This window comes from Macrobrachium nipponense, chromosome 33 (genome assembly GCF_015104395.2).
Source record: "Macrobrachium nipponense isolate FS-2020 chromosome 33, ASM1510439v2, whole genome shotgun sequence".
NCBI classification, from domain to species: Eukaryota; Metazoa; Arthropoda; class Malacostraca; order Decapoda; family Palaemonidae; genus Macrobrachium; species Macrobrachium nipponense.
Window position 1 is genome coordinate 28,345,136 of NC_087219.1, and position 27,779 is coordinate 28,372,914.

Consider the following 27,779-nt stretch of genomic DNA (forward strand, 5'->3'; position numbering starts at 1 on the left):
GGAGTTTCGCGCAGATGACACTCTCAGGAGGGCTGCTTTAGTAAAAATGGATGAAAAAATGCTTGCAATTCTTAGTACAGACTTAATTGCTTCAGAAGGACATTATCATTCAACATGTTGTAAAGCTTGTACCTGGAAGGTGGCTAAAAGTAATAAAATTGTAGAAAATGGTGAGAGCAAAGGTACTGATATGGAAGAGGCACACTGTGTTGAAGAAGATGCATATTGTAATGCAGAAAGGCTGGCACATGAGGAGCTGTATACATATATTCGAAATGATATAATTCCAAAGCCACAAATTGTAGAAATGACATATCTTGTATCACGAATAGAATCATCATTGACATCCTTAGGCAAAGATAGTGTGAGAAAAAGTACAAGGAACATCTCGTCGTAAACTTGAAGCTGAAATTTGGGTGAGAGTTACACCCATTGTGTTAATACTAATGGTAGACTGCTGTTATACCCTGACAGTATGTCTAAAAATGAACTTGTTAAACATGCATATGGGCTTCAAGAAAAACTCAACCAGCAAATTCAAGCAAATCTCCAGAGACAGTTATGAAAGCTGCTATGCAAATAAGGACTGACATAAAAAATCATGATTTCAACCAGTCTTGGCCTCCCAGTACAGATGAACCTTTTGAGCTGCCTGTCTCTCTGAGACAGTTTCTCTCTACCTTGCTGACTGGAGGAAATGAAAATATAGACCCACAAAGAAGAGTACAGAGACTTATCAGCTCATTTGGCAGTGATTTGATTTATGCAGTATCTCATGGCAAAATAAAACCTCCAAAACACATTTTGCTGCCATCTCCTGTAAAGACACTCACTGGCAATGTTGAACTTATTCAAATTCTGAACAGATTCTGTCATGGTATTTCTTATACATTGCTTGAAGAAATTGATACAGCCCTTTGCCTCCAGAAGTTAGCTTCACCTGCTTTACCTGAAAGTATTTCACCACATGTCTTCACTACTTTGGCTTTTGATAATATTGATCGCCTGGAAGAAACAATTACAGGAGAAGGTACTTCACATAGAGTTAACGGGATCATCATTCAGGCAAAGGTTGAAGGTTCTGTTCCAATGAAGACAAAGCCAAGCATACCAAAGTCAAAACAGCGAAGCATCAGTGCTACACCAAAGTTAATTCCTGTGTATAATGCAGGGAAAAAACTATGGCATTGAAATTGATGCAACTCATGAAATTCAAGAGGCAAGATTTAAGAATTTCATCTGGCTTATGTTAAGGATGTTCGACAATAATAATATTCAAACAGTAATGCAGCTGAACAGGTTTTTAACATGCTTATCCGAGATGATATTGATATATCCCAAGACACAATTGGATACTTGCCCACAATCAATGCTCCTGCTACTGACATGTCAACAATTAATGAAATACTCCATCAGTCTCTTCAAATCGTGCAATCTCTTGAATTGCCAAAAATTGTTTGTGTGTTTGACCAGGCAATATATTCTAAAGTTACTGAGGTGGTGTGGAAACATGATGAATTCAAAAATATAATAATTAGGATGGGAGATTTCCACCTCATATGCAACTTACTATCAATAATTGGAAAGCGGTTTGAAGATGCTGGGCTGCGGGACCTTTGTGTTGAGGCTAAAGTTGTTGCAGAGGGCTCTGTTTCATCTGTCATGGAAGGTAGACAATACAATCGAGCTGTAAGAGCCCACAAGCTTGTATATGAGGCACTAATGAGACTTGTCTGGAAGAGATTTATTGTGTGGCTTGAGACAGAACATAAGGATATGATTGGTACATTTCAGAACACCATTTTAAACTATGATGTAAAATGACTTCCATAGCAGCATAACTCATTCAGCTTATGACAGTCTACGGGAAAACTCCCACTTTGCTAGAATACTGGAATTATTTTATGAACATCTTGGTATCCTCACCAGTCAGCACACTCTCTCTGCATTTTGGGTATCATATTTGGATATGGTTGATATACTACTGGGTCTGCTTAGGGCTTCTAGAGAAGGAAATTGGTTTCTCCATCTAACCATGGTTAGAAAAATGATTTGTTGGTGTTTTGCATATGATAAAATTAACTATGCAAGGTTCTTACCCTATTACTATGCTACAATGTCAAGACTCCATGTAGATCATCCAGATGTCTATGACGAGTTCATGAAAGGTGCCTTTTCTGTTCAGATTGGGGACAAAAATCCTTTTGGCAGAAAATCCGTTGATCAAGCAATTGAAGAAACGGTAAATAAAGACACCCAGACACCTGGAGGAACCAAACGATTTAGCCTGAAGGGTGGGGCTATGAGGCGCTATTACCTAAATGCTGAGTACAGAAGCAAAAATTCCAAAATTTCCTTTTTGGCAGATCAGGGAAATGACAGGACAAGGTGAATCAAAAGTTGACACATCCTGATCTTCAACCTAAAAGAATAGAAAAGGATGAATGTCAAGTAAGCTCCTTTGGTTGAAATAATGGAAAGTCATTGGATCAATCCCTTCGACCCTGACCAAACAGAATTTTGTAAACCTAGCAAGTGGGAAAGTGCACCACCAGGAATGTTGCAAAAGATCTCCTTAAAGCAGAAAAAGTAGGAGAAGCAGCATATGAAACATTCAAGCGTGAGCGTATTGAAGGGGATCTTTCTAAGCAACAGTTCCATGGAAGAATGAAAAAGCTCAAGCTGAAGACATTTTCTGATGCATACAAGACAATTCATAAAGTTGGATCATCAAAGGATATTGTTCTTAATGCTGACAGAAAATTATTTGCTCATATGATTCTTGTAGCAGAAAAGAGGGAGTTAGACATGAAAGAGGTATTGTCACATCCTTTGGGACCTTGCCATGGTCCTTAGCATATGGGGATGGATCAATTAGAAAAACTAACAAAAGTGTCTTGGCAAAAGAACTTATGAAGATGATCCCACACCAACAGAGGTTATCCTGTAGATAGAGCAACCATAATTGATGGAATGGGATTAATTCAGAAAATGAAACCTACAGATAGAGAACCTTTGCAGAATTGGCTGTTTCTGTCCTTTCTCAGGTTATCCACGAAGGCAGCGGAAGCCAACGCATTGATATAGTATTCGATGTGTATCGTGATAAGTCCATCAAGGATCTTGAAAGGCAAAGGAGAGGTGAAGGAATGGGCATACAGCTAAGCAATATAGCTCCAGGCCACACAATTCAACAATGGAGAAAAATTCTTTGTTGTGCATCAAGCAAGAAAAACCTCATCAAATTCTTGGTTGGTAAATGAGTGGCAAAAAGCTCCTCTGAGAGAAAGCTTAAATGATCCGTACTCTATGTGACATGCGAAGAAAAATGCTACACACTAAACTAAAGAATTATCAGAAGTTGAAACTAATTTGGAGTGTCTCCAGGAAGAAGCAGACACTCGCATTCTCCTGCATGCCTTACATGCAGCTGAGTCTGAGATCAAGAATGTGGTTATCAATGCAGAGGATTCAGATGTCTTGGTTATAGCATTAGGTATCAGTAGCTTGATCCCTTGTACACTGTATATGAAATGTGGGAAAAAAACCTGAACTCAGTTTATTAACATTAAAAAACTTAGTGAGGCACTTGGAACAGCAGTATGTGAGGCTTTAATTGGCATGCATGCATTCACTGGTTGCGACACTGTCAGCGCCTTCGCAGGAAGAGGAAAAATCAATGCATTTAACCAAATGAAATCAAAACAAGACATATCAAAGCTCATATTGTGAACTCGGCCGTAATGCAACTGTTTCATCGGACCTATTTGAAAAACTGCAGATAATCACCTGCAGCATGTACAATAGTGCTACAAAAACAACGTCAGTGAACTCACTTCGCCATCAACTCTTCTGTGCTAAGCGGGGAGAAATAGAGTCAAGCAGTTTACCACCATGCCAGGACTCCCTTTTCATGCATGTACAAAGGGCTAACTTCCAATCTGCAATTTGGAGACAGTGTTTGCAGCGTTATCCTGTTCTACCAAATCCAACAGAGTCAGGCTGGGAAATAGATAATGGTACCTTAGCCATCAAATGGCTACAAGGACCTCCTGCACAGAGGCAGTACTACAGCTACTAGCATGCAGGTGTGCACGTTCCTGCAAGTCATCAGATGTACTTGCCTTATCAATGGCTTTGAAAATGTACAGATATGTGCAAACTTCAAACTTGCAATAATCAAGGGAAAAGATAGGGAAACCTAGTACAGAATTGCAGGACTTGTGTGACGACGAATATGATGATTAATAATGGTTTATATAATCCTTATAATAATTGTAGTTTTGGTGATAATTGGGTTAATATGGCGAGTGTTTATCATATGAACTAATTTTTCTGTTAAATAATTTCAGACCACCATAATTTTTATTGCAATATTATCGGTTATAGGGATAGATATTAAAATTTATGTTCTGTTTAAATACGAGATGGTTTTTAGTTTCTAAGTAATTTTTTGTTTTATTTTGTAACTAATGCCATGAGAATATTGCTTGCATAAACTTTTAGGAGACAAGATTATTTGCTTTTTGATAAAAAAAGTTTGAGCTGCGTATGAATAGAAAATAGTCGCGTAGGATAGGATTATACGACTTTTAATATTTCATTGTATTTGTAAATTAGCTTGATTATACAAATACTCATGTATCCAAAAACAAAATATTATATATCAATGCGTTCCTTGGACATGTGTGCAGTATCCTAGATCATTAGAAGTTCTTTCTGATTTGTTTTATTGTATGGTCATAAGTTAAACGTAATTAAGTTTATACAAAAAAATTCTTCATTTTAGTTATTTTCAGATATCAAAATCTGACCTTGTAATAAACTTAGGACAATAATATTTGCACTAGTGGTTTGCATATGATATGTGTACAATCTGATAAAATTTCAGAAATCTGCATTAAAAAATAATCTGTACACAGTCAAAAGATTGTTTTCAATGAGACCTTAAAAATTCTTGTGATTATTTGGAATCAATGGGCTATACTGACCAAAAGCTATGCAGTTGACAATGTTAACAAGGATTTTCATAAACTACAGACATGGGGGTATCTAGAAATGGGGGTTAAGTTTACTCAGTACAGGTGGTACCTTTTTTTGGTCTGGCTCATGGACTATATTCCTGAGATCGAAGTGCTGATGAACCAGTGAAAAGATCTCTGATGAATGAAAATTGAGGGTATTCATGTCTAAAGGAAACCCTTGAGTTTTCATGAGGTGTGAAACTACTGATTTCTTCTCCTTGAAGGGAGATTTGACATGACCCAATGAAACTTTCCTCGACTACTCAAGTGCATGATGAGACAATCTGAGGATCAATCTTGAGGTAGTACAGGTAGCATTTAAGTTATGAGAATTCGTCTTATGATAATCCAATTTTATGATGGGGTTACCAATTAATACTGATACGACAATATTTTGAAAATATTATTAAATTTCACTCGCTACGGGAGCAGACAGCAGTGTGGAATCGGAAGCGGGAGACACCAAATTACAGTGGCCTAACTTTATCCCATCTTCTAGTTAAATAAGTTAAAAAACAGCAAAAGAGAACGATGAACGTATTGTTTGAATGTTATATTCATTGTGTAAATGTGTACAGCCATGGACAACTGAACAAGAAACAAATTTTTTGCTAAGTACCTACAACCAAATTGGATAACAACATCTGTTTGGCTTGTATTTCAACCATCATAAGACAGTAAACAATTACCGTAGTTATGTTATAAATGACATTTTGTAGAATAGGACTGATATACTTTTATGAAATAACTTTAATCGCTATAGATCAAAGATCAACGAGGAATTATTCTGTTAAATTAAAAACCAAAATTGTAGTGAAGCTGAGAAAACTGTTCAAGCTGCTAATGAATGACTATTATATCGTGCATCGGCAAAACAAGGATAAAACTCCTGTAAACTTATGCCATCAAACACAACCATAGATAAAATTGAAAGAAAATAATTTTAATCAAATCTACTGGACTTGAAAGAACACATTTTACTGTTATTTTCACACCGATAAAAGATAAATAACGTATAGCTCGCATTACGATGAAATCAAGTGAAAACAGTGAACGGAATACATAATTTTTTCATAAAAACATACCCCAATGCAATCTGTTAACAAAAAATATAATTTAGTTCACAACGAGACATAGTCAAGCCATATTTCAACTTAAAAACACACAGTATAACGAAAAATGACCTTGTCTGATATGAGTAAAGTATCAAAATATTCATTTGTGCTAACTAGAGGCAAGAAAATACTGAGAAATAAACTCGTATATGCCGTAAGCTGATTTCCAAACCAAAACATTGACTGTTTTGTTAGTACAGTGGACCCCCCATATTCGTGTTCTCTGTATTCGCGGACTCATGTATTCGAGGATTTCTCTCTGAACATTTCCCCGCATTATTCGCAGAAAATTCGGCCATTTCTGGTATTTTTCAATGAGACATATCCGCAAATTCCTGCTTTTTATCAATTTCATCATGAAATGCCACTTTTGTGATAAAAACTTTTAAAAAAACAAGGTATAAAAATGTTTAGTGGTGGGTTTTTCTTGAGTTTTAACTAAAAAATAGGAGGGTTTTTTTAAGCATCTTTACAGGGGTTCCAACTATAGGCAGTCCCTGGGTTACGACAGGGGTTCCATTCTTCGAGCGCGTCATAAGCCAAAAATCGTTGTAAGTCGGAACATTATGAAAAATCCTAAGAAAACCTTACTCTTAATGCTTTGGGTGCATTAAAAACTATGTAAACTGCATTCTTTTGCATTTTTCATCAAAAAAACCTCCAAATATAGATTATTTTTCCTTTTAGGTGTCATATTTCTTGTGCCAGATGAGCGTTGTAGGCGCTGTAACCCTGGAACATGCGTCGTAACCCTGGAAATAATTTGTGATGATTATAATTGAAAAGCGCCTTAACCTCGGAACGTCGTAAGCTGAACCCATCGTAACCTGGGGACTGCCTGTATTCACAGGTTGTAACTACAGGCAGTCCCTGGGTTACGACGGGTTCGGCTTACGACGTTTCGAGGTTAAGGCGCTTTTCAATTATATTTGTCATAAATTATTTCCAGGGTTGCGACGCATGTTCCAGGGTTACAAGGCCTACACGACTCATCTGGCAGATGAAATATGACACCAAAAATGCAAAATAATCAATATTTGAAGGGTTTTTTTTATGAAAAATGCAATAAGATTACAGTTTACATAGTTTTCAATGCACCCAAAGCATTAAAAGTAAGGTTTTCTTAAGATTTTTGACAATGTTCAGGCTTACAACAATTTTTTGGAACCCGCCACGTCATAACACGGGGACTACCTGTATTCGGCGCGGGGGAACGGGGTTCTGGTACACATTCCCACGAAATACGGGGGGAACACTGGGTACTTTTATAATACAATCATATGAGAATATATACAATATTATTGGATGCAGGAAAGTAATGTATAACTTTTTGAAATATTCATGGAAAAGATGCATATTCGTTTTTTGTATTTCATAATTATACACAGCCATCAGCAGCCTGACATCGTTCAATTATGCCCATGTTGGACAGAATCTGATTCTCGTTTCATGTGACTTTTATTTTTACTGAATTACCATAGTCAGAATGCACTGAACTTCCAGAACTGGCTTATAATATTAATAAATTACTATACAGTAATGTACTATAGAGTATACTGTAGGCTAGGCTACTGTATTCATATGTAGTATATGATATACCATAGTATAAGCTAGGCTACCTCTTGTTAGTGTCATTCAATTTCTCTTTGTACTGAACCCAATCTGCATTGAACCTAGAGAATTAGCTGAAATTAATAATTACTGTACTGTACATGCATAACTTATACTGTGTAGTGCAGGCTAGGCTACCCTATATGTAAAGATGATACTGATTACCCTAGTGTAGGCTGGGCTATATTTGAGATATAATTTTGCCAACAAGTGATTGGTTTTTTGGAACCTAACCCCATCATAAGTAAGAGAATACCTATTTTATTGAAAATAATGGCAGGAATTCACAGAATTGATTCTATACAAAATTCTTTCAATTTTCCTTATGATTTTGTCTTTTCTGGCACGCTGGTATTACAAAGCAGCTGTCCAATATTCATTGTGCTGTAGGTCGTCAACGGAATTTCAGGCCTGGTGTTAAAGGTAATGGGTATCAGAATACTACTAACTTTTATAGATGAATTCTGAAAAAGAGACACTCCCACTCATCTGAATTCTCTCTGTCTGCCTTGTACCTCCCGGAACAACCGAGAGGGTTGGTGAGGACTTAATTAGAAACAGTTAAGGAGAAAGGGTGCATTCCTACCTGGTTCTTTCTTAGAAGGAAACCAGCAGGCAAAGGGAAGGGTAGGTTCATGGGCAATCATCAACTTGTGATGACTTGGCAACCACGGGGAAGGAGGGTGCTTATGCCATAGCAAAGCACCAACCTGAGGAGAGCAATGGTTCTCCTGGCCAGGGCCGAACGCTCAATTCGGCTGAACCAAGTGAGCTGAGCAGGTCATATAACTCGACTATGATCAGTACTCACCTGCTAAGAACTCTCACCTTCCTCCAATATGCACTAGTCTCCTTCGAGGCCAAAACCCCCGGAGAAGCCAAAGTTTCAAAGAGGGATTGTTTCTTCTATCCTACATACTCGGACCTTAGGTCCAAGACTAAAGGATGGAACCTCACTGAGCACTTAAAAAGTGCTGGCAGGCAGCGTCAAAACACCTAAATGTCTCGGCACTTCTCTCATGGTGTCCCTAAACCAGACTGGAGAGCAAAAACTTCCCATACTGGTTGACAAACACCCAAAAATTCCGTAAAATACACAGTATACTCCCAAACAGCCTTTTAGGCCACTAAGGCATTGGTCACATATAGCAAGGATTTTCCGCACTGTTGCCACATCTCCCCAGGTACTCTATCGGGTTGTACTGGCAGTGGTATGGGGGGAGTTATACAACTCCATGTCCTGCTTCAGAAGCAAGTGTGTTAATCATGCAAGTTTTCTTTCCATTACACATTTTTTGGTGAGGTCATAGAGCTCCACTTTCAGCATGCCATCAGGAGGATGTGCACCACTCTTTATCAACCAGTCCTTTATCGTTGCTTTCTCCAAGATGATGTCAGGTTTTTTCAAGAAACATCGAGTGGTAAGATGCACTGTCCATCATAATACAGACTTTGGGGGGATGTAGGCAACAACTGAGTCTTTAAACCCATTGCCTTTGAAAACTGCAGCATTCATCCTGATTGTGATAATCACCATAATTCTTTGCTTGAAAAAATAGTTCAGCATTCTTGATAAAGCTTTCTTTCATTCCTGCATGAGGAATGATGAGGTGATTTCCTTTTCCAATAGGCAGCTTTACTCTTGTTGCTTGTTTCGAGGTCATGTCAGTCCAACACTTTGCAACAGTGTAATTCTGATTAACCCAATGTTTCGACAAGGAAAATGAAGTTTTTGAAGGAATGTCTGACTTGCCGCACCTCTCAAAAATCTTGTGCGAGCAACAACATCACTTCTTTCAATAGGGAACTTGTGGCCATCAACTCGCGAAAATCGGAAGGCAATCTGCAACAGAAATCTTCGACGTGACTCAATGCTACCATTGTTAGATATTTTCTCTCTTAGCTCTTCCCTGACTTTGTCGAGTGCAGGGATTTCATTTCATTCATAAAATTCCAATACAGTTCATCTCAGGATATACTAATTAAAGAAATCAAAATTTGTAATGGTTGTAGGCTGAGTTTTTGTCAGCAAATAGAAGACAGGTTTCTTGTGTTCAGCCTCTGACCGCCATTCTTGATTTGCTGCCTTCTAACTGTCCTTTCGCTGACTTCGGCTGTCCAAGTAAGGGCTTGACCTTGAGTGGGTGGTAACAAAGGTCGTGTCCGTTTTGCCCTTTTCATCAAATAGTACCGATTCATATTACAGGCAGTCCCCGGTTATCAGCGGGGGTTCCGTTCCCAAGCAAAAACTGTCATTAACCAAAACTCTGCAACCGAAACTTTGCAATTTATGGCACTTATGGCGCCAAGTTTCGTTTAATGGCTCCTCTGTTAGGTAAGTTATGGCGCCATAACTCTATTATCAGCACTTTATGACTCCGATAACCGAAACTTGGCCCTCATGAAGCCAAAAATCGCCAATTTTATGGTGGTAGACAAGCTCCATAAAACCAGATCGCCATTAACCAAGACCGCTGATAACTGGGGTCGACCTGCCCTGTATAGATTATTTCCTTCCGTGCTTGACTGTGCTGGTGGGAGATGTTTCCATGTTGGGTCAGTGTCTCAGTAAACATGGAATGTACCTTGTGCGGCTAAGGTGGCAATGGAGCACAAACCCAGCACAGCAGTATTGTCAAATTTCAGTAAAACATTTTAATATATTTATTTTCTCATCAAAAACTTAGTAATTCTTAAACATATTTAGCTTTATTATAAAACAAAGTAATTACCATATATTTAGGTAGTATAAAAAATACCGGAGACATTTCGTTATCACTGTCACGGCATATTTATTGAATTGTGGCATCTGTGCGGAAAATCCCAGCTAAATGTGGACAACACCTTAGCAGCCTAAAAGGCTGAATTTGACTGTAGGCGATATAACACCAGCTGAGCACTCATGATTTTCTAAAAAATCCAAGTTAAAAGGAATTTGAGTGCCTGAGACTCCCGAATCTTGTAAAGCAACCATCAAGAGCAATCTTCTATTAACTTCCGAGCACCTGCAATTCTAAGGAATCCAAGCGATTGGGAAGCACCTAAAATTCCAAGCAATTCAAGCACTCAGCGAGACTCCCGAAATTCGTGACCATTGTAGGCTGAGTTTTTGTAGGTGAATAGAAGACAGGTTTCTTGTGTTCAGCCTGTGGCCACCATTCTTGTTCTTGTGTTCAGCCTCTGACCACCATTCTTGATTTGCTGCCTACTAACTGTCCTTTCCTGTCTCAAATCACCAGGAGTGTCTCTCTCGCCTGAGTACTTGGGATTCTAAAGAATCCGAGCAATCAGCAAGTGCCAAAAATTCCAAGAACAATCAATGGAAGTGGTCTTCTCTCACCGTCTGAGTGTTTGCAATTTTAAAGAATCCAGCAAGACTTTCAAATTTCATAAGTACAATCATCGGGAGCATCTCTCGACTTCCAAAGAAATCGAGGAAGAAGAGGCACAGAACCAGTCTTATATGCAGGCATCTAAGAGGTGGATTGAGAGTGTGACTGCAAAACTACAAGACCCAAAGGAGAATGAGAATCTGATCCCGCCCCAAGGGCGGGAAAAGCTAGTATGTATACAGAGAATCACTGCCTCCTCGGAGAGAGGCACTCCCTTAGAAGTTCCGTAGAACTTTAAAAGGGAACCTCCTCATTGCTTCTCCAAGTGTTCGAATCCTCAGAATCAAGACACTGCTGAGTACTGGTGAGCACTCAAGAGCTAGCGGTAGTGCTGACAGGAAAAGACGAAACATGAATTTTTCGGCCTTTCTCTCACCCTGTGCCTGAACTGGGACAGTGAGAGGTCTCTCCATCAGCAGATTGGGATGCTCACAATTTGTCAGAAACACAAGTACTTGAAGTGACTTATGAATGAGTGCTTGACGCAGCACCAGTCTAGAGGTGAACCCCTAGACTGGTGATGGGAATGCAAAGCAAAGTTTGCATCCCACAGCTCACAAAACACAAAAGCCAGGGGCATGTGAATCGGTTCCCGAGCCCGAAGGTTGGGAAGCACCAACAAGAGAGCCCACTGCCTCCTCAGGAGGTGGCTGCCCCTTAGAAATCCTGCAGGAGGAATTCTTAGGTGGGAGAGAAGCAGCCTTCCTCTTCTTTGGCTGATAGGTAATCTGGTTTCCCAGGACCTTCTTGAACCTCAGAAAAAGAAAGGAAGGACAGTACCTTTCTTTCACAGGGGCTTCTGGCAAGGCAGGGGAACTACACACATACAGCATAATGGTGCTTAAGTACACCTCCTGAAGGTTAGGATAACCAAACACAGTGAGATATCCAGAAAAAAGAAAAGGTAACTAGTAAAATGAGACACCTCTTTGTTCTGATGGGCACTGCCCTACGACACAAGAGGAGACAACTGAGAATATGTTACTCAATCACCAACACAACCCTTCCTTCTCCTCGCCCAACAAATGAGCGAAGCAGGGAATGGGGATATATCTCCGGAAGGAGAAAAAGGCATAAGGAAAGAACAAAGGGAGAGAAAAACTAAGGGAAAAAGCTCTGAAGTTTTCCTCCTGATAAACTTGCGACAGCGCAGGCGGCAAGAGGAACATCTCAAAAATAATCAAAACAAATATATTTGTGCACCCTTATAATCAAAGTAAGTGTGAATGTTACACCCTTGGCAATATCAGATACTAGTCAAACTGGTGTCAGGCAATTAATTAATAGTCACAATCAGTAATATCAAAGCTAGCTAAGCTACATGTAATTAGAGCCCTACTAAACAGGAGAACTACTTCATCAAAGATGGCAAAAGCCACAACCATCTGGCAAATGTTCAAACCAGAGATGCTCAAACAATCAATGATCAGTTGTTGACTAGCAGAAACGGATTGAGCTCTTTAGCTGCGTTGTACCTATTCTTCTCTGAAAGTGGACAGGGCTAGTTACCTACACCAAAACAGAGCGCTACCACAATTTTAAAATTTTGAGCTGTCATGATGGTTAGAAACTAATAGCTATGAAATTCCTTAGTAAGTTACTTATATAAAAATCACAATTTAACAACTGGTAAGATTGGATCAACCATGCACTGAACTTGCTCAATTGAGTAAAGTTGTTGTTAAAACTATGTGCAACTTTGATAAGAAATATAGTATATTGTCTCACAAGCCAAGGCTCTCCCTTATCTTGACAAACAAAAGGTGTTTGCACCCATGGGAAAGGATGGGAGGACACTCCTTTTGAAAATAGGACTCATTTATGGATTAAAAACAAACTAAACTTTTTCATAAAACTTACAAACCACATAATGTAGTAAATGCTTATGGAAAAGTTACATAAAAGAGGGTAATGCTGGTCTAGGTAGCTATTCAGTGCCTAGTCAATCTCACACTACCAAGTATTAAGGTATAAGTATAAACAAGATTTTTGCATACAGTAATGACAGCAATATTGTGTATAAAAATGTATTTCCATGAACCTGTCGTAAAGAAATTCAAAGCATAGTAATAGTTCACTCACCTAACACCAAAGCTTCCACTCTCTACAAGCCCCACGTATATTATCATATCTAAAACAGTAAGCTGAAAAGGAATCATTCAAGGCAGCAAGGATTAAGCAATGCATAAAACAAATATCAGAAACTATGGCTCTTAGTCTTAGAAGAGGCACACATTACTCATTTCTATAGTTCTAGTTAACTTCCCAAAAGTGCTAATACAAATCAGCCCACAAGCAAAAATTAAAATTCAGCAAGCATTGACATCCAATCAGCCAAGTCCATTTGACTAAAACAATGAAAGGCCACTGACATGTACTTTATTTCAATAATTTCAGCATGATGTAAAACATTTCTTATGATTTCATCTATCCTCACATTTCAGTTATTCATAATACGAGCAAAAAAGGCACAGCCAACAGCAGATAATATCCACTTGCAGCAATACAAAGAAATTCCTCTACTGATGCAATTCATTCTAGTCAGTAGTTCATCACCAAAATCAGCCTTGAAAAGTATAAGATCTGCAGCCACCATAAACGCTAGCCATAACAGTTTTCTAACATGATTTTCTGGGCTTTGCCTACAGTTATAATTGTTAGTGTTATTATCATTTACTATGGATTTCAGAGACAGTGCAAGCACGTTTTTTGGCAATAACTCTGTAACGAACGCTTGTATCAGATCGAGAATTTGCTATATGATGTATTACACTCAGTGCCGTAATTTATAAGGGTATCATGAATCACTAATTGTAAAGAATAAAGACACTTGTCCCTGTACCAAGAGGCAAGAACTCCATTAGCCAGAAATGGATACTAACACAACAGTGAAAAGCTCCGCCTACCCTCTCCCCCAACCCCTCCCGCCACCCCGTCCTTCTTCCTTCCCTCACCTTCCCTTCTCTCTCTCTGAAAGTTGCTTCAGTTTAAACTTATTTTGTATGATTTTTCTATCTATCTATCTATCTATCTATCCATATATCTATCTATCTAATAATATACATTGTTGTATATAGCTAACGATCCAGTCAGTTGTTAGCTGCCAGTTGACTGATTTATTTATGCATTGATCCGCTCATCTCTCTCTCTCTCTGAAAGTTACTTCAGTTTAAACATATCTTGTACGATTTTTTTCTACCTATCTCCCTAATTATAGTTTACATTGGTGTATATATCTAACGATTCACTAGGTTGTTACCTGCCAGTTGACTGGTTTATTTATGCATTGATCCGCTCATCTCTCTCTCTCTCTCTCCTTCTCTCTCTCTCTCTCTCTCTCTCTCTCTCTCTCTCTCTCTCTCTCTCTCTCTCTCTCTCTGTGTGGTAGTGGTACCTACTGTAAATGGTTATTAGAGTGAAAGATATCTGAATGTATGGTGGAGCAGTAAAACGATAGACACTATGATTTATGGTAAAGTGACTGTTATACCTGTGGTTGGTTACCTTCTTCGTAATTCTCATTTGGACTCAGGGTATCAGTAATATAGTACTTGTATTATGAAGGAAGAAGATATGGCCACCATGGAAGTATCTGGTCACGGATGCAGAAATTAGTTGTCACGCAACTTTTCAACGTTTTAAGCCATGAAAAAGCTGCCAATTGCCTTCATATTGGTTTGAATAGGTAACTGGTTATAGTTACTCTGTGTTACAAATAAAAATTGAGCCATTCTACCAGACATTCATTAGAGTTAAACCTTTGATTACACCGATGCACATACAACAGTTGCTTTAACATTCAGATATCTCACTCTAATAACAATTTATAGTAGGTAACACTACTAGAGAGAGAGAGAGAGAGAGAGAGAGAGAGAGAGAGAGAGAGAGAGAGAGAGAGAGAGAGAGAGAGATGAGCAGATCAGTGCATAAATAATTCAGCCAACTGTCAGGTAACAACCTAGTGGAATCGTTAGATATATACACCAAATGTTAACTATTATTAGATAGATAGATAAAAAAAATATATATCAATGTATATTATTAGATATATAGATAAATAGATAGAAAAATCATACAAAATCAGTTTAAACCGAGGCAATTTTCAGAGAAAGAGAAGGGAAGGTGAGGGAAGGAAGAAGGACAGGGGTGTTGGTGGGGGTTGGGGGAGAGGGTAGGCGGAGCTTTTTACTGTTGTGCTCGTATCCATTTCTGGCTAATGGAGTTTTTGCCTCTTGGTACAAGGACAAGTGTCTTTATTCTTTACAATTAGTGATTCACGATACCCTTACAAATCACGGCACTGGGTGTAATACACTATAGCAAAATCTCGTTCCGATAAGGGTGTTCGTTACAGTTACAGTGGTCCCCCCGTATTCGCGGGGGATGCGTACCAGACCCCTCCCCATGAATAGTTAGAACCCGCGAATGTTTGGAACCCCTATGAAAATGCTAAAAACAGCCTATTTTCTTAGTTAAAACTCAAGAAAAACCCCACCTAAAAATTTTGTTTTTTCATACACTTGTTTTTTTAAAACCAATACCGTTTTTTATCAACAAAACCCCAAAAAAAAAAAGAAAAAAAAAAAAAATGCATTTTATGATGAAATTCATAAAAAAAAACCAAAAAAAGAAGGCATTGTTGGAGATATTTATCATAGAAAAATACCGCGAATGCACGAATTTTCCGCGAATAATGTGGGGAAACGTTCCCCACCCAGAGAAATACGCGAATGTGTGAGTCTGCGAATCTGGAGAACGCAAATATGGGGGGTCCACTGTATTGCCAAAAAACGTGCTTGCACTGTCTCTGAAACCCATGATAGTTTAATCCAACCAAGTGGTCAGCATCCTGATCCTTCCAGATTTCTTTCTTTGGCTGGTCTTCTGCCTTTCTACATTTTATTTTTAACCTTTCAATGAATTTAAGCAAAGATACGTAATGTCAAAGGAGAAAGAATTCATTACAAATTGGACTACAGTCTTGTTTCATCTTCCATCTATTAGAAAAACTTCAATGACTGATAATCTCAATTGTTGCTCTTATGCAATTCTTATATGTATTTCTAAAAATAAATTATGCATAATACGGCAAAAACAACATACTACTTAACTACAGTCTTGTTTCATCTTCAATCTATTAGAAAAAACTTGTTCCAATGACTGATAATCTCAATTTGTTGCTCTTATGCAATTTCTTATATGTATTTCTAAAAATAAATTATGCATAATACGGCAAAAACAACATACTACTACTATAAGCGTAATAAAAACATACAACTTACATGCAGACTATTCTATAATCCCAAACATATGCAATAGTACATGCAAGGCACTTAAATAATTCTTTAAATCATTCCCCACATTATGCACATCAAAAACAAAGATGTAATTTTAATTTCTAAATGTTAAAGAAATCAAGAACAATTCAGAGTGCCATCTACCATTAAATCAAAAAGTTTGTTAGGAGCATTATTGTAATAGTGCAGGACATTTTCCAACTAAACAAGAGAATCAGGTTTGGGAAAACATATATTTTCCTTTACAAATAAACTGCTGTCTCAAACCTTTGCAATGATATCAGACTCATTCACTTCATAAGTACATATTACAAAAGTAGTTTTTCCCAAAATAAACTTGTAATGATAAGTGCAAAACTAATATCAAAATTTTTTAAAGTAAATTCTACTTTTCCTAACTATACAAGCCTCAGGTCCTTTAAAATAGGAATATGTATTCTTACAATGAAGTTGGAATACGGCCGTTAAAACTCTTGAACAAGGTGATTAGGTAGTAACTTCTGCCTGGATGTAACATTCCATTTGTCTTTTTGGCCCAGGTTTTCAGATTGAGGGTGGCATGAGGTGGGCATTAGTGTAAATGACCTCAGGTTTTTAGTTATAAAAACACATTTTAGAAAAATACAACTTACTTTCCTACACAATACACAAACCCTTGGTCCTTTACAATTGGAAAACTCACTTATTGGAAGGAGGACTCTGAGTGAGTCTCTAGAACTGACAGGAGTTCAGCACACTTGGGCTAGTCCTCCTGGTCGAAAGAGCGAGGAAGGCTACCCTGCCTCCCCCTTTTTTGTTTTGGGGAAAAACCCCCCCAAAAACTTGCTCGGAGTCTAAGAAACACTGTGAGATCAAGAGTCAGACTTCTGGGTGCCTTTTTGAAAATGAGTGAAAAATCGGTAACCATACGAAAAAAGGCTGGCGTAATATTTGTTAGGGTTGAATGGCAGTAAGGCCAAAGCACTGAGACAGTTTTGCCTTATTGCCCGAGTCTCCTTCCTCCCCTTGCTAGAGGTAGGAGCAGGATTGATTCTATGATTATAACAGAAGGGAAGCTCAACATGTAGGCTTACTGCATCAAGTGCCAGACTAGCAAGTGTAGGTTCGAGTCCTATTCTCAACCTGAAGGAAGAGAAGTCGAAGGACAAGGAGGAAGGAGAGGCCAGTCCCTTTAGCCTCCTTCTTACCTCTACAACAGCAGACCTTAGGCAAGATGAAACTTGTCCTCTTGAAGGAGCTGGGTAAGAAAACACAAATTGTTGAGCATCCACCACAGTCCAAGGAAAAAATGGGTTGGGGGGTTCCAAGGACTTGTAGAACAAAAACCTGAAGGAAGAAAGACAAATGTGGTCCTAATGAGACCACATCTATCATTCAGTCAGATATATTCTTCGGAATGTGATGATAACAAGCAAATGGAACCTTGCGCTACGGGGAGAGCGTACAGATGTTGTCGCCATCTGCAGAGTAGTTCTTCACAATCTCGCAAGACCAGGAGAAAGACATGTCTTTAGACATTTCTCCCTTAGCGAGTTGGCTGTAGAGAAGTATATCGACAATCAGTCAAGGGTGTTGAGTCTCTGTCAGGTACAGCAACATGCCAGTAGGACAAAGTTTTGATTGATTTGGATCAATAAATACAAAAGTCAAAGATGTAGTTTGTATCATAAAGAAAATCAACCCTTCAGCAGATATTGAATGATTTGACATCCGACTCTGAGAAGGGGTCACGACATGATATCCACCCTCTGAAGGATGACGACGACAACCCATGCAAATCATCTGTCCTCTTTGTAAATGCTGGAATGAGAAAAGATGTGGGTTTGCAAAAAAAAAAACTCTGTCTAATGACTCTTGCTTTTAGGGTTTGTGCACCCTAAATGAGAGTCAAATTCCATCCAGAGGCCCTTCAAGGGCCCCGCCCGTGGTGGCAAGAAAGAGGGAAGTTTCCATCAGCAGATTGAATCTCAACTGAGGAAAAGCAATATGTTACTTACATGAAAGACTAGGGCGAATGTAGACCTATATCTTTCACAATTGAATCGTAGAGAAGTTAACTCTATTGATTTGAGCAGAGTAAAAGTCCCGTCAGTGACATCAACCAGTGAAGACAATTGTTATCCTTGGAATGTTACAGAAGACTGAAAGAGAATTTCAGCTATTTCATTGTTGTTCGGCGAGAAAGCCTGGCTTGTAATGAATGCTGGAAGTGTTAACTGCGTAAACACAGGGACTGTACTATTTGACGAACTGTTTCTAATCACTGCAAAGGCTGGTTCAGGGAGGAACTCTTCTCTTCACTCTAAAAACAGAGCTATTAGGGCAGGCAACAGGCAAATTCTTCTGACATTCATTCCAATGCAGGGTGAACAGCTATTAGTTGAGCTCTTACAAATTAGAAAAATGTATATAGAAGACAATATGGAGGAGTAATGATGGTAATCTATATCTGACAACGTCTCCAAGGGTTGCGTGAGAGAGAGAAGAGAGAGAGAAGGGTAAGAGAGAGAGGAGCGAGAAGAGATTTGGTTTGGGTGGGAAAATATATTTGGGAGTGGTTGGAATTGGCAAGTAATGGCAGCGTGCCTGTCACCAAGTGGTTTTTTGAATGGCACAGCTATGAGCGTGCCTGTTGTGGCGCTCTGTTGTATAGTATATCAGTGGGGGAGTCTGTTACGGAAGTCGTAAGCAGTAAGGCGTATGTTGAAGGCATAAAGTTGGTTTTGGCAGCAGTCTTGTCTGCTGATGGCCAGTTGATGTGTTATTTGATTGATTTTGGTGTTGTAAAGTTGTTGCGCATGTGTCTGTCTGGTTGTGGTGAGGTTGAAGAGGTTGGTAGTGCGTTTCAGTGTCTGTGAGTGGTGGTTGGGGCAGTGTTGGTGCTGGCGGGTTGTTGTGCTGGGTAAGTCGTGTGGTTGTCGTGTTCTTTCGGGGCTGTTGGTGTTCGTCTACACAATGATTTGTCGGGTTGTTAAGTTGTTGTGGGTCTCGGTTGGTTGGTTTGTGTTTGGTTATCGGCAGTCGTTGTGTCTCGACTAGGCCTAATATCCACGGGGACAGCAACAGCCTAGCCCACTGAGTATCTGGAGTTGGGTAACTACATGTGTTTGTGTTTTTTTGTTCTGTGTGTAGGTATGGGTCAACTGTCCTACTGTATTCTGTAGTGAAAAGAGGAAAGTGTGATTGAGGGTGAGTTTGGTAGCCAGATAGATTAAGTTTATGTGGGGGGGATTTGCCGCTTACTTTTAAGCTTGTTATCCCGCCACAACAAAACTGCTGTATTTGTCTGAAAAAATCATTCTGAATCATTGCAGTGGCCCATGGGACAGTGCGATGTTACAGAAGTTCACTCTTGACGTGGTTCAGAAGTCATGTAAAACCGTTGGTCCCGTTGCTGAATAACCACTGGTTCCATGCAACGTAAAAACACCATACAAACAAACAAACAGAAGATTTACAGACTTCTGTTGTACTGTGGGGTAAACAGAAAGATGATTATGAGTCTAATGAGACATATCGCTGTCTGATGATCCTCACAATAGTGTATGCGGAGCACAAGACAGGAAGCATAAGCAAGAATCAAAAGCCATCCAGAATTCTACTTATGCCTGTGATGGCCAGACAGAGAGGTTCAAATTAGCAGTTAACCCTCAAACAGAGGAGAAATAATACTAAAATGAACAATATCTCTGTGAGAAGGCAGTACTCTGCCCCTCACTTGACTCCTTGCACTACAGACACACTCGAGCACCTGCATGTTAATGAAACAGGAGAGAATGAAACCCTCTGTTCAGTGGTGTTGTTGACTAAACAATACCACTGGTTATCTCAAAACCAAAACCAGACTGAAAGGCTGTCTGAGTTTTCAGGTTAATTATCCTAAACGCCGAAGCGGTATTTTAAAAATCGTCTCCTGTATGCCAACGGCATTCGCGAGCGGGCGCCTAAGCGAAAAAATGTTTTTTTCAAAAAATCACAGCACGCTAAGTTTTCAAGATTAAGAGTTAATTTTTGGCTCCTTTTTTTGTCACTGCCTGAAGTTTAGTATGCAACCATCAGAAGTGAAAAAAAAAAAAAAAATATTATTATATATATAAATATTGGGATATATGACAGCGCAAAAAAAAAAAAATTTCATATATAATTGTATACAAATCGTGCTGTGAGCAAAACGGTTTAAATAAAGCTAACAAGTTAATTTTATTCGTTGTATTGTGTTACACTAAATTGCAATCATTTTGGTATATAAAACATTGTAAAACGATCAAGGCCACAGAGATTATTATCACAAAATGATGCATGAATTCATACATGTGGACGTAAAAAATAAGCTGTTTTAAAAAATTCACCATAAATCGAAATATTGTGCTAGAGACTTCCATGTTTTGTTGCAAAATGAAGATAATTGATTGAATATTACTAGACTGTAAGTGTTGTAGCTTATAATTGCAGTTTTTGAACATTTCGGTCGAGTTAAAATTGACCGAAGGACAAATTTTTTCTATTTATCGATAATTCTATGAAAAATATTTTCAAAACTGATAAAAACTACAACCATAGGTTGTTTTTTGTTGCATTCTACATGAAACTGCACACATTTTCATATATAAAACTTTATTTAACGGCTAATTTAAAATGGTGCAAACATTACGACAATCGCACAAAAAAATGTCTGATTTTTTCGGAAGTTACCGCGAGGACATAAGAAAAATGTTTTTTATTTTTTTCATAAATTCACCATAAATCTAAATATTGTGCTAGAGACTTCCACTTTGTTGCAAAATAAAGGTAAATTATTGAATATTACTAGAATGTAATATTTTAGCTTACAATTGCGTTTTTTCGACCATATCGGTTGAGGTAAAGTCGACTGAAGGTTGAAATTTTGGCACATCGTTATTTATAAGAAAATATTTCAAAACTGATAAAAACTACAACCATGGGTTGTTTTTATTTGTATTCTAAATTAAATTGTGCACATTTTCATATATAAAACTTAATGCAACGGCTAATTTAAAATGGTGCAAACATTACGACAATCGGGACAAAAAAATTTCTGATTTTTTTTTCAGAAGATTTACCGCGCGGACGTAAGGAAAAATTTTTTTTTTTTTTTTTTTTTTTTTCATAAATTCACCATAAATCAAGATTTTGTGCCTAGAAACTTCCAATTTTTGTTGCAAAATAAAGGTAAAATGATTGAATATTCTAGAATTGTAAGAGTTTTAGCTGACAATTGCGTTTTTTTACCATTTCGGTTGAGTCAAAGTTTGACCAAGGTTGATATTTGGCACTTATCGTTATTTATATGAAAATATTTCAAAACTGATAAAAGCTACAACCATGGGGTTTTTGTTGTTGTATTGTGCATGAAATTGCGCACATTTCCATATATAAAACTTTATGTAACGGCTAAATTAAAATGCTGCAAACATTACGACAATCGGACGAAAAAATTTCTGATTTTTTTTTCGGAAGAGTTAACGTGCGGACGTAAGGAAAAAGTTTTTTTCATAAATTCACCATAAATCGAAGTATTGTGCTAGAGGCTTCCAATTTGTTGCAAAATGAAGGTAAATGATTGAATATTACTAGAAATATAAGAGTTTAACTTACAATTGCGTTTTTCAACCATTTCGGTAGAGTCAAAGTTGACCTAAGGTTGAAATTTTGGCACTTATCATTATTTATATGAAAATATTTCAAAACTGATAAAAGCTACAACCATGAGTTGTTTTTTGTTGTATTCTACATAAAATTGCGCACATTTTCATATTAATACTCATGTAATGGCTAATATAAATGGTGCAAAAATTATGTCAAAGTGACGAAATAATTCCTGAGATGTGTCGCTGATACTTTTTAGTGCGAGAAGAAAGAAATTCGCGCTTTACGCACCTGCGTAACGATTGTAAACAAAAGAACGCCTGATCCGTGAGCTCCCAGCATTCCCAAGGCGCGATTCAAAAAGTTTTTGCCTAAAAGGCCTACAACTATTTTTCCTCGAATTTTTAAAAAAAACTTTTTTATATCAACGTACCATATGTCCAATCGGCGCCCAACAGACAATTTATATTGACGTCTAATACGTCCAATCGGCGTTAAGGGGTTAAGAGAAGGTACTTATCGTCTCGGTCACACACCAGAAGAACTAACCTACGGGTATGCGCCTATTACTCATGAAGGTGCAACTGATAACAGTCGCATGGCACGAGGAGAATATACAAGTACTACAGTGGACCCAGTATATTCACGGGGAATGCATTCCAGACCCCCCAGCAATAGCTAGAATCCATGAATACTTAGAACCTATAAAAAATCCTAAGAACGGCCTATTTTGTTAGTTCAAACTTAATAAAAACCCGCTAAAAATGCTTCTAATCATGAAACTGATATGAAAATACAGTGATCGTGGATATTTCTCATAGAAAAATACAGCCAAATATGTTTATTTCCAGCTCGGGGGTCCACTGTATATTCATAGGCTCCAGTTGATCGAGCACCAGCCTAATTCTTTCCTTACCTTTGAAAGAAAAAAGAATAAGGACTGGCAGCAGACCTCTTTCATTCTCTAATAAGACAGTGAAGGTGAAGCTGTCCTGAAGCAAGGTTTCTATGGTGACAACATCCACGCTGACGATAGGTTCATGCCGAAAATGGTTGTTACCAACAGGACACAAAGACGACAGTCATGGCCGAACTGGTTGTTACCAAAACAGGAACACTGGAGAGGTGGAGTTTGACAGTATCTAGCAATATCCATCCTGAACAGCTTGAGCGCATGTCCAGTGAGATCCTAAGATTGAACCAGGAACATAAGGCCCTCGCAACCAAACTGGGATGAAGACTCCATAGAGTTCCTCTTCTTCCCTCATCCACCCTTGTGTAACCCAGAAGTAGAGAAAAAAGGAGAGGATTGAATGCTCTTGCCTGCCCTTCTGGCAGAACCAACAGGAGGGGGTGATAATGCGTGTGATCATCAACTTGCGGTGATGATGACAATGCACAGACTTAAAGAAACGTATCCACCTCAACAAAACATGCTTCCTGAAGGGAGAGCGGAGGTTCTCACTCACCAAACAGAGCATTCTTTTCCATCAACTAGTTCATTCATGCGAGCGAGAGCTGAGTGGAGTTGAGTGCGGCATTGGTGGGTGAGAACTTTTAGCATCTTACCATGCAACCGTCTTCTCCGAGGTTGAAAGCTCACATAAAGAATGTCTTGAAAGATAGACATCTAAAGAACTTGAAGCACACTAATGCTAGTGATGAAAAGCAGGGGCAAGTCACTAAATGACTCACACCCTTCTCCTGTCCTGTGCCAGAATCAGGACGGTGAGCTGTCTCTCCTCTATCCAGCACCAATTTGGATGCACAATCCCACACAGAAGCTTGTACATTCAGAGTGTCTCACGAACAAGCTCTCTCTGATGCAGTATGTACTAGTTATAAAGATGGATATCTAAACCCAGTGGTAGGAACACAAATCAAAGTCTGCGCTCCTGTGGCTCCCAGAAACACTACCCAGGGGTAAGCATAAATGGTCCTAGCCCCGGAGGATTAAGATAGCGACCCTCCCTAGTCCCTTGGCAGAGCTTCTTAGGGACAAAGAGACTACCTTCCACTTCTTAGACCAACTAAGTCTAGGAGAAGGGGAGGAGGCGGCAGAAGACGACGATGAGGATGAAGATGACAACACCTTTCTGTGGAACTCGAGTATCTAATGAGATGACATCGAGACTGCATTTATTTTTATTTCCTGTACTGGTGAAATGTGGGTGTTGTTCAATGTACAGTGGAACCCCCTTATTAGCAGGGGATGTATACCAGACCCCCCTCACAAATAGTTAAAAAATGACATTGTTATGATACAATAAAGTTTCATACATACTTACCTGGCAGATATATACATAGCTATAGACTCCGTCGTTCCCGACAGAATTTCAAATTTCGCGGCAACTCGCTACAGGTAGGTCAGGTGATCTACCGCCCTGCTCGGGTGGGCAGGGCTAGGAACTATTCCCGTTTTCTAATCATAATCTCTCTTCCACCCTGTCTCCTGCGGGGAGCTGGGTGGGGTCTTCAATTGTATATATCTGCCAGGTAAGTATGTATGAAACTTTATTGTATCATAACAATGTCATTTTCATACATTCAACTTACCTGTCAGATATATACATAGCTGATTGACACCTTTGGTGGAGGGCAAGAGACAGCTAAACTAACTGACTAGACAGGTAAAACAACATATGTTGTAGGTATAAATAAACCTTAGTTCCTACCTTCTTAGATGGAAGACTTCGTGGCTACCGCCTAGGAGTCTGCTTCATCTCAAGAACCTTAGCGAGATAGTGATCTGTGGGCCAAGAATTCTTGTGGATCTGTCGATGGGGTCTCTTCCACTTACTCGACAGAATCCTAAATGGCGTTTGTCAAATGGGAGCACATCCGCTTATATGACAACACGCACTAATTTAAGGAGCACACAACCAATCCCGATCACCCGATCCTAACCCGTGTTAGTTCTAAGATTGCCTAGAGTTATCCCCAAACTCTTTGCAAACAACCACAAACTCGAAAATCATACATACAAAATACAAATGTACCCCTCTAATAGTCAGATGTCTTACTCGATTTTCAAATAAAGAGAAGTGAAGGCCGCCTGTGCGACAACTGACACTCCCATCCACCGAAAACCCGGGAGAACACATCCGACAAGAGGGTTACGTTACATAAATTTTTAAGGATTGGTGCTTTCTCTTTACCCAGAACCGTCTGTGCTGACACAAACGACCTAACGAAAAGCATTTATCATACGTAACTCGTTACGTCTTTTAAAATAATGGGATGCAAACACCAGAGTTGCATCAATCCAATAAGTTGTATCCAAAATGTTCTTTAGTGACATATTTCTTTGGAACGCCACCGAGGTTGCGATTGCTCTAACTTCGTGGGCTCCCACTCTTAGGAGATTAAACGAATCATCTGGACACTTCTTATGAGCCTCTGTGATAACAACTTCTCACAAAGAAGGCTAATGCGTTTCTTAGACATTGCTCTCTTGGGGGTCTTTCACTGAGCACCAAAGACTTTTCTGCGAACCCCCCCCCAACTGCTTCTTCCTGTCCAGATAAAATTTTAGAGCTCTAACTGGGCACAGGGATCTTTCTGCCTCTCTGACCCACCAAGCTAGAAAGTCCTTTAAACTTCGAAGCTCCTGGGCCAGGATTCGAAGGGTTTTCATTTTTGGCCAGAAAAAAAAGGGTGGACTGAAATGACAAATTGCTGAGTTCTCCTTTTGAAGAGCCTAATCTCCTTGATTCAATGGGCGGTGCAACTCACTGATTCTTTTTTGCCGTTGCAAGAGACATCAGAAACAAACACTTTTCTCGTGATATTACGGAACGAAGCAGTGTGAAGTGGTTTCGAATTCATCTGATGAAAGAAATTTAAGAACCACATCTAAGTTCCAGCTTGGAACCTTAGGTTCGCGTGATTTAGATGTTTCGAATGAACGAATGAGGTCGTGCAAATCCTTGTCATTCGTTAGATCTAACCCTCTGTTTCTAAAGACTGCTGAGAGCATACTCCTGTACCTTAATAGTTGTACCGAGAGATGCGACTCTTGTCTAAGAACAGAAGGAAATCTGCAATTTCGGTCACAGAGGTACTGGAAGAGGACAGCTTCTTCGACCTACACCAGTTTCTGAAAACTTCCCACTTCGATTGGTACACTCGTCTCGTAGATGATCTGCGGGCTCTAGCAATTGCATTTGCTGCCTGGCGAGAAAAACCCTCTCGCTCTGACGAGTCTTTCGATAGTCGAAAGGCAGTCAGAGGCAAGCAACGGGTAAGATTTTGATTGGTTAACCATCTCGAAGTGGGGTTGTTTGAGCAATAGCTATTCTGTTTTCGGAAGAGATCTGGGGAAGTCCACTGTCCATTCCATCACCTCTGTGAACCAGATTTGAGCTGGCCAATACGGAGCGATCAGAGTCATCTTGGTTCCTCGGATGCCACGAATTTTCTGACTACTTCCCCCAGAATCTTGAACGGGGGTGGGAAAAGCGTAAACGTCTATTCCTGACCAGTCCAGGAGAAAGGCGTCTGTTGCATAAGCTCGGGGATCCTCCACCAGTGCACAAATGTATCTATCCTTTTGGAGAGGAATGTGGCGAAAAGATCTATTTGAGGCTTCTTCCCCCAAAGGCGCCAGAGGCTCTGACAGACTTCTGAGTGGAGTGTCCATTCTGTGGGAAGGACCTGGAATCTCCTGCTCAGTCTGTCCGCTCTCACATTCCTCTCCCCTTGAACAAACCTTGTTAGAAGAATTACATTCCTTTGGTTCGCCCAAATCAGTAGATCCCGTGCCAGCTCGTACAGAGCAAAAGAGTGCGTCCCTCCTTGCTTCTTGACATAAGCCAGAGCTGTCGTATTGTCCGAATTTATCTGCACGACTTTGTCTCTGACTACGTGTTCGAAGCTCTTTAGCTCCAGGTGAATTGCTAAGAGCTCTTTGCAATTTATGTGCCATGACACACCTGTTCTGCCGACCAGGTGCCTGACACTTCTCTGGGTCCCAATGTTTGCACCCAGCCCGCCTCCGAGGCGTCTGAAAACAATGTCAGGCTGGGTTCCGTACTTGCAGGGACACTCCTTTGTTTTCCTTTAGTGGAAGCAACCACCACTTCAAATGGTGTTTTATTTCTTCCGATATTGGAAACGTATCCGATAGCTGACCTGTCTTCCAACTCCAACTTCTTCTTAGGAAGAACTGAAGCGGTCGAAGATGTAATCTCCCTAGGAGAAAGAACTGTTCGAGCGAGGAAAGGGTTTCCCAGAAGGCTCAGCCATTCCCTCGCCGAAGTGCGCTCTTTCCCTAGAAAGTTCGATACTGTGGCACAGCCTTTCTTTAGTCTTTCTTGCGATGGAAAAGCTCGAAAACCCCGAGAATCCATCTGAATCCCCAGATAAACCACGTTCTGGCTGGGGATCATCTGAGACTTCTCGAGGTTCACGATCAGTCCCAAAGACTTTGTCAACTCCAGTGTTAATAACAGGTCCTCCAAACACTGCTTTGAGACCTGGCTCTGATGAGCCAGTCGTCCAGGTACATTGACATTTATCCCTTTCAAGTGTAGGTGTCTCGCTACATTTTTCATCACGTCTGTGAAGACTTGAGGAGCCGTGGACAGGCCGAAACACAGGGCCCTGAACTGATAATTTCTGCCTTCGAACATAAATCGAAGGTACTTCCTCGACGAATGGTGGATCGGGATGTGGAAGTATGCGTCCTGAAGGTCTATGGACACCATCCAATCCCCTTGCCGTAGAGCTGCA

The 27,779-nt window shown here is 39.5% G+C and overlaps 1 protein-coding gene across 3 annotated transcripts in view; it reads right to left on the reverse strand.

Annotated features, from left to right (window-relative positions):
* The window catches only part of LOC135203053 (two pore calcium channel protein 1-like), a 734,396-nt gene that overhangs the window by 639,120 nt on the left and 67,497 nt on the right, over positions 1–27,779 (reverse strand). The window lies entirely within an intron of this gene.